Source organism: Plecotus auritus, assembly GCF_963455305.1.
Source record: "Plecotus auritus genome assembly, chromosome: 10".
NCBI lineage: Eukaryota > Metazoa > Chordata > Mammalia > Chiroptera > Vespertilionidae > Plecotus > Plecotus auritus.
Window position 1 is genome coordinate 33,250,209 of NC_137785.1, and position 8,321 is coordinate 33,258,529.

At 41.3% G+C, this 8,321-nt stretch overlaps 1 pseudogene across 1 annotated transcript; it reads right to left on the reverse strand.

Annotated features, from left to right (window-relative positions):
* Window positions 1–6,581: 6,581 nt before the first annotated feature.
* Window positions 6,582–7,996, reverse strand: LOC308235565 (centrosomal protein of 83 kDa-like; annotated as a pseudogene). The gene has a single exon. The product of its transcript is annotated as a centrosomal protein of 83 kDa-like (transcript).
* Window positions 7,997–8,321: the final 325 nt, after the last annotated feature.

The window sequence follows — 8,321 nt, forward strand, 5'->3', positions numbered from 1 at the left end:
TACAAAGGGGCCATAAACAAAGAATGTAGCAGCTTAGCTACAGGGGAGGTCACTGACACCACCCAGACCAGGCATTTAGATACAATCTAACTTTCCCTTCTAACTGACTCAGGAGGGGCTATGGAAGCCCACCACAAAAGCCTGGTAGTTAGGAAACAGATAGAAAACAAAGAAACCGAAGGATATAAAGAGAAAGCTTCCTCCATATTGGCTTAATCAGGATTTGGAGAACTGACCGCCTGAGTCACTGTACTAGTACATGTGAAACATCTGAAAATAAATGGGATTTCCTGGACCTCCAAGTGCTCCTGTGTATTTTTTTGTCACCTGGTAAAGTCTATAACATGTCCTCCTCCTCTGCTGGCGTTCAAGGCTCACTGGAGACAGATGCATCTAGAAGTTGCTGCTGCCGACCTGTTGGGAGACTTAAAGACGGTGCCTGTAAAAGGGCTTTTTGCGTTGTTTAAAGGCCTGCCCAAATAAATGAGGGTTATTCCGAAAGCTCTGGGGCAGTATTGTCCATGTTAGCTGATGGCTTTGATTATTGGGATCTTTAAAAGGCAAACAGGGACTGTGAGTTAGGAGACAGGAGTATATGTAGAAAAAGACATCCTTGGGATTTAGTACTATAAACCACTTTGTGTTTTCCAGAATTTGGGCAAGTAAATCATAAGGGTTAGGGACAATTGGCTGGATAAGAATAACTCCCTTATTTACTAATTATAAGTCCTGAACTAGTCCTCCACCTCTATTAGGCTCTAGTACCCCTAAGATGGGGGTATTATAAGGATTATGACAAGGTTTCAATAAACCTTGGGCTTCTAAAACAGATGACTTATTAGAATATTGAGTCCTTGAGCCTCAGGGTTGAGAGGACATTGTTTCTGATGTGAATATGAGGCTTTTTACAGGATCAGGAAGGCTTGGGAATGGAACAGCTTACCCCAGCTATGAGCTAAAGGCTGAGAAAAAGATCTCTTTCTTGGCTTCCCAGACATGCCTATAACAGCTACAACCTCTGAGGATGATTTACCAGGGCTTGGGAGGAGTACAGAGAAGGTGGCTTCAGCATCGGGGAGGAAATTAATTTCCTTGCCCTCCACTGTCAGGTTTACCTGGGGCTACTGGAGGGAGATGGCAGTCCTCTGAGGAGCCACGTTGGAATACACCAGGCCCTGTCAGTCCTATTGGGCAAGCTAGGTTGCCATAGGTACCTTGCTCTTCCATTTCCTGGGAGATTTACTATGTCCTCATCCATGCCTTCCACTTCTGTCCCCTTCCTCTACCTAAAGTTTTCTTGTGACTGCCTGTGCCAGCTAATGGTCTTTACTTATATTGACCATAGGCTGTTCTTGTAATACCCTCCTTCAATTATTATTCGTAATATTCTTTCATTCAATACTATTGCATGCCATGTTGATCTGAGCCAGTGCTTGTTGCTCACCTCTGTGGTCCTTCATTGATACTCTGGAGATTCAGGTTTTATATACTTGTACAATACATGGTACAAAGATAACCCTGGTTTTTTTTCACATGATGAACACGCAAGATGATCTCTATTAAGGCTTGGCACTTCTTAGTGGCAACTGGGGGAAGTTATGACATAAGGGCTGTGTTGAGTCTGCACGTGACCAGCAGTGTTTAGCTGCAGGAGCCACTGGCCACAGCTCATTTGTACATCTTCTTTCCCATACTTGATTCTGTGCTGACTTGCCATTTAACCTGTGTGTTGGCTACCTTCTCCTTTGGGGCCTTTTTATATCACCTGTCCCACTGCACTGCTCTCTCTGCAATATTCTACAACATTGTCCTGCACATGTGTTATGAGTTGCACATACAGGTGTAAATAGTCCTCAAACACCAGAGACTCTTTTATTGTTTTTACATAGAATAAGACATAACCAACCTTCTGAACAGCTTTCCTGTTTCACCAACTGAGAAACACTGCTGGACACACTTAGCAGAAGAATGAGCTTTACATCTTGATTTTCTTCCATGTAGTACTTGCCATGTCTGGGTCATATTTCTGGTGATGTCTTTTCCAGTTTGTTATCTTCAGATGCCCAGAATTTGAGAGCAACCTCTTATTACTATTTCCTGCAGATCTCTTATTTTTGGACAATTGCATGGAGCCAATGTATTATGTGGAATACACTTTTGTATTACAACTTCCCTCACACCACAGTCAACATTTATTTCCTTTCCATTCTCTGTTATTAAGCTGTTATCATAAAATGGAAGATACAGTGGAACCTATTGGATAGAGTGTATCTGTAGAAGAAGAGTCACAGGTCAGGGCTTCTAAGACAGCTCCACCAACACAGCAGTCCCTTCTGTGTACTTGATGTTTCTCAGTGTTAAAAGATATGCTCCATCTGACTAAGTTACCAGCAGCATTCTTTTTGCAGAAAGACTTCTTCAGTGATGCATGTGTGAGAGACTTCTCTTTGAATGCAAATCCTCACCAGCAACAGTGGGGTGCTAGTAAAAAGGAACCCTGGGGGAAAAATGTGGACAGGGCTTCATTAGAGTCCAAGATCATCTTGTGTTTATCTTGAGTGTCTTCAACTGGTAGGGAGGTGGAGGAAGATTTCCCAGCCACCTCATATCATGTCCAGCACCAGGCAACTTTTAACAATGAGGATCCACACAATGGCAGTGAGATTTCATGGGAATTTATTGGTTGAAATTGTTTGCACCAGAGTGGGAAATGTGAAAACGGTGCCAGAAAGTTGTCCAACATCAGGGTGTCTGCTCTAGAGAAGTGAATTATGAGTGTAACAAAAGTGGGAAATCTTTTAGACAAATTTTTAACGTCAGTGAGAATTCATACTGGAGAAATGCCCTATGAGTGGACTGGTTGTGGGAATTTCTTTAGTGAGAGCACTGCACTCATTAAACACCAGAAAATTCAACTGGAGAAGAGCCATATGAGTATAGTGATTTAGGGAAGGCCTTCACTGAAAGATATATCCTCATTCAATACCACAGAGTTCACACTGGAGAAAAGTGTTATGAGTGTAGTAAATGTGGCAAGTCCTTCAGTCGAAGGTCTCACCTCATGTGTACACTACAGAGTTCACACGGAAGAGAAGCAGTATGAGTGTAGTGATTGTGGGAAATCCTTCAGTCTATGATCCACCCTCATTACACACCATAGAGTTCACACAGGAGAGAAGCCATATGAGTGTAGTGATTATTGGAAGCCCTTCAGTCGATGGTATTCCCTAATTCAACACCACAAAGTTAACACTGGAGAGCAGCCATATTCGTGTACTTATTGTTTTAAGTCATTTAGACAAAGACATAGCCTCACAAAACACAAGAGACTACACATTGTAGAGAAGCCATATGAATGTACTGAATGTAGAACGTCCTTCAGTTGAAGGTTCCAATTCATTCAACACCTCAGAGTTCACACTGGCGAAAAACCATTTAAATCGTGTATGTGCGAAATCTTTTAAGTGCAATAATCGCCCCCTTAACCACAAGAGAGTTCACATTAGAGAAAATCTGTCTGAGAGTAGTAATTATGGAAAGTCCTTCAGGCAAAACTCTAAGCTCATGGAAGACCATGGAGGTCACAATGGGGAAAAATCTCTAGTGTAGTGAATGTGGGAAAACTTTTAGTTTCAAATGTAGCCTGGTTACACACCCAAGAGTTCACACTGGAGAAAAGCCTTAAATGTGCAGGGAATGTTTTCTTTTTCTCACTTGGAATAACAACACTGAAGGAGACTCTTTGGGACCCGTTTACCTGAATTTAACCTCCTTTTAATGGATCATACACTTCTAGTTTCCTCATAAGTTTCAGTTATAAGTGTGATTTTAAGGAGCTGAATTGGTCACCCAGAAGAGGAGTCCTGTGTTGTTCTTCTGCTAACTATATGAATTATATTCTCTGTGTACGGTATGAATTAGATAATTCTCAGCAATGTTTAGGGGAATTCTTCCCCACATACTGTAAAGGAACCATGAGCCATGTAGGAAATTTTATACGGTGGTCATTTGTTTTAAGACTCTGAGGTATAAATCAAGCCAGCATTAGGACATAAACATTGTATTAATAGTGAGTGGCAAAGATTGTAGTGAATTAGATGAAAAGTGCCTCTTCTGAACATTATCCAGAAATGATCAAAGGGCCGTGGCTTGTGATATATTTGTACAGACATTCTCGAAACCTCCATAGCTGTTTCCTCTGGCTGAAGTCATTGACCGAAAAAATCATCTAACAGTTTACTGGATTCCCCTGGCCCATTTAGGGTGTTCACCTCAATGTTTCCTCAACAGGCAATACCTCAAAGCTAGAGGGAGGAGTACACTGTAATCAGTCTCGGATGTGTGTTTTGGAACCAGTCTGCATTCCTGTTGATTTTGATGGCAATAGTTTTCAGTTCCTTCCAATATTTTCTGCCCCGGAGACAAGGCTGATCATCCAAAGAAATTAGGAGAGATGGTAGAACCCATATCAGGTCACTATTTTAATTTACTAACAAGGGGGGTTATCTAGGTTTTTATTTGAAAGTACTTTTTAAGGCTTTATTTAGGTAGATTTATAATTGACATGTAACAAAATCTATTCTCTAATGTACTATTTGTTGAGATTGGACATACAGATAAAGCTATAAAACAGTCTCATGTAAAATAAGCTTATCTCTCACCCACAAACAGGTTAGGGTAGCAGTTGCTTTACAGATGTGAATATGCAAAACACTGAGTTTATTCTCTTTTTAAAAAAATAAATACCTTATATATTTTTTAAGTTTTTTAAATATTTTATTGACTTTTTAGGAAGAGAGGAAGGGAAAGAGAGAGAAATGGTGATATGAGAAAGAAACATTGAACTGCTACCTCTTGCACGCCACCTCCAAAGCATCCAGGCAGGCATATGGCCTGACCTAGAAAGAAACCATTGACCTTTCAGAGCAGGGGATGTTGCTCAACCAACTGAGGCACACTGGCCAGAGAAGAGTTTATGCTTTTATTTTTATTTTTAATTATTGAATTAATATCCATACAACAATTCTAAACCTACTTTTGCCACACCCTATATTTATCTCCTGCCCTTTCATAATCTCTCTTTCTGCCTTCACCTGCCCTAAATGCAGTCATTGATTTCCCTTCTTTTACAAGATTAGTATAGAAATATATATATGACCTTGTGCACGAAATTTGAGCATGGGAGGGGGTCCCTCAGCCTGGCCTGCACCCTCTCCAATCCAGGACCCCTTGGGGGATGTCCTACTGCCAGTTTAGTACATCTGGCTCCTAACCGCTTGCCTGCCTGTTGGCCTGATCGCCCCCTAACTGCTCCCCTGCCAGCCTGTAGACCCTCAACTGCCCTCCCCTGCCGGCCTGATCACCCCTAACCACCTCTGCCTCAGCTCCCACCACTGTGGCTTTGTCCAGAAGGAAGTCTAATGTCCAGAAGATGTCTAGTCACCCGGACTAATTAGCATATACCCTTTTATTAGTATAGATATATATATAAAAGGCTGAGCAACTGTCCAACTCAGTGGTTGGCAAACTCATTAGTCAACAGAGCCAAATATCAACAGTACAACGATTGAAATTTCTTTTGAGAGCCAAATTTTTTAAACTTAAACTTCTTCTAACGCCACTTCTTCAAAATAGACTTGCCCAGGCCATGGTATTTTGTGGAAGAGCCACACTCAGGGGGCCAAAGAGCCGCATGTGGCTCGCGAGCCACAGTTTGCCGACCACGGGTCCAACTGACTGACTGTCCAACTGGTCGGTAGGTATGATGTGCACTGACCACCAGGGGCAGACACTCTATGCAGGAACTGCTGAGTGACCTCAACTTTGCAGAATGCCTTCAGGGGATGTCAGAGAGCTGATTTCGACCTGATCTCCACAGACCAGGCTGAGGGACCTCACCTATGCCAGAGGGATCCCACTCACTCCACAGACCCCTTCGAGCCACAGTGCCAGCCCAGGTGCAGCTGGCTGGGAAGGGACCAAGGGAGGTTGGCCCCAGGGCATGTCCAGCCCATCTCACCCAGTCCTGCCCCACTAGCCACTTTTTAATTAATTTCTTTTCAATGTGCACGAATCTATGCACCGGGCCACTAGTATTTTTGATAATTTTGTAAGCACTATAAGTTGTGTACTCTTTAACAAATACCGGTTTCCTTCATGCTACACAGTTATTTTGAGATTGAACACTAATGATCATGTAAATTTTTAATTATTTTTTATTCCTGAGTATTATTGTGTTCTATGGGTAATAACTTTATCTATGATCTGTCTATGGTTTTTGTTATTTCCAGGTTTGGGGTATTATAAATAAATTTTCTGGGAATAGTGGGTTTAGTTCTGTATATAGATGTATATTTTACTTATGTAATTGTTTCAGTATAGGTGAGTGTTTTACTTTTTAAGACATGCAAAACTGTGATCTAAAATGGTTGTTCCCTTTTCCTTCCCAGCCACCCACAGTAATGAAAATTCTAGTTTTTCTAAAACCCTGCCAGCACATGCCATGTTTTATATATATATATTTACTCATTTATTTTTAACCATTTCCTTCGTATTTGGTTTGAATTCAGCAATTCATTCGTTCACTGTGTACGTGAGGTCACTTGGATCTGCAAGCCACTGATTTGCTGTTTCAGGTCAGAATTTTCATTTTTCTCTTTCTCTGCATTTTCAATACTCACAATGTGTTGTTCAAGTTTTAACCTAACACTTTGAAGTTCTCTTCTGGCCGACTCTTCTGCCATCTGTGAAGCCCGCCATTTCTGTTCACACTGATCTTCTTCAGACTGCCTCCACAAAGCATATTCCACTTTCATTTTCTCTAAGTCCACCAATCTGTTCTCAAGTTCAAGCTGTTCATCTTGTAATACCAGAAGTTTTTCTTAACCTTCTTCCTTGGCAGCTTGTACTTTACATAATTCACGATCCTTATCTGCTAAGAGCACTCTGTGGTGTTCAACAGCTGACTTGAGAATTTCATTGTCTGACTGTAACCCCTTCACTTTGCATCTTATTTCTTTCCCTTTCTAGATCACTCTTTAGCTCCTGCTGCTTCCAGTTTGATGTCTGTTATTTCTAATTTGTTTGTTTAAGTTCCTTTACGGGTCAATGCATTTATTTCCAGTTCAGCTTTATGTAATTTACTGATTACAACAGTATTTTGTTCATTGCTTGATTGTAGCTCTTTTTCCAAGCATTCAGCCTGCAGTTTGACTGTTTTCAGCCTCCAGGGATCTGATTGCAGCTTGCATCTCAACTATTGCACCTGAATTCTTTGGACATTTTCTATCTGAGCTCTAGAATTCTCTCTTACAACACTTAATTCGGCTGCTTCAGCCTCTAACTCTTTTAATTTCTGAACCAAATGGACATTTTCTCGAATAAGTTGCTCCACTCATTTGCTATCTCTTGTGGGATCAAGACTAAGCAGCTGATTATGTAGTTCTTCTTTATATTTCTCCAGTATTGATTGCAATCTCTGATTCATATTTTTATTTTTTCTTTTAAAACACATGCAAATTTTCTTTCTGGTGTTCGAACTCTGATTTGAGAAGTTTATTATATTCAGCTCTATACCTTTCAACTTCTTCATCCAGATTCCTAAAACACTCTCTCATTTAGTTTCTAATTCTCATTGTATTTGGGCTCTGAACAATTCCAAGCTTTGTGGAGTTAATACCTGCAGCTTTATTTCTTCTAAGTCTTTAGTTTTCTCTAATAATTCCTCTCTTAGTTCTTCAAAAAGCAGCTGGAATTTTTCCTGGTTAGTTTGCTTTTCATTTAGCAGGCACTTGAGTTTATTTTGTGACGTTGTGTACTCATCTTTCAACCTGTTGTGTTCAGTTCTCATAGTAACAGTTTTATGATGTTCACATTGTTATCTTTCATCAATTAACATTGCTTGTAACACAGGGTCAGAATCTGTCAGCCCACTGTCTCCACCAGGAGGACAAGTGGTGGGAAGAGTGTTCATATTGGTGAGTAAGCTGACAACCATGTGAAAATAAGTTCTGGTTTTCTTATTGTCTTCATTTTCCTTCCAAGATTATTTTCCACTTCCTTCTTGCTAAGACAAGATCTTGGGAGGCCAAACTACACCAGACTCACACACAGCCTTGCAAGGTGCAGACACAAAACTAGCACCGCCCTGATCCTCTGCAGTGGGGCTGCCTTTTCAGGGGTGCAGGGCCAGCCCTGTACCTCCTCAGGTGGGGACACCACCTCAGCCCACTGCCCTCAGCCCCTCCAACCCTAGGGGTGACCTGGGTTGCTAGATCCCGGCGCTAGGGAAGCAGGAAGTCCTGCCCTTTGTCCAATGTTTA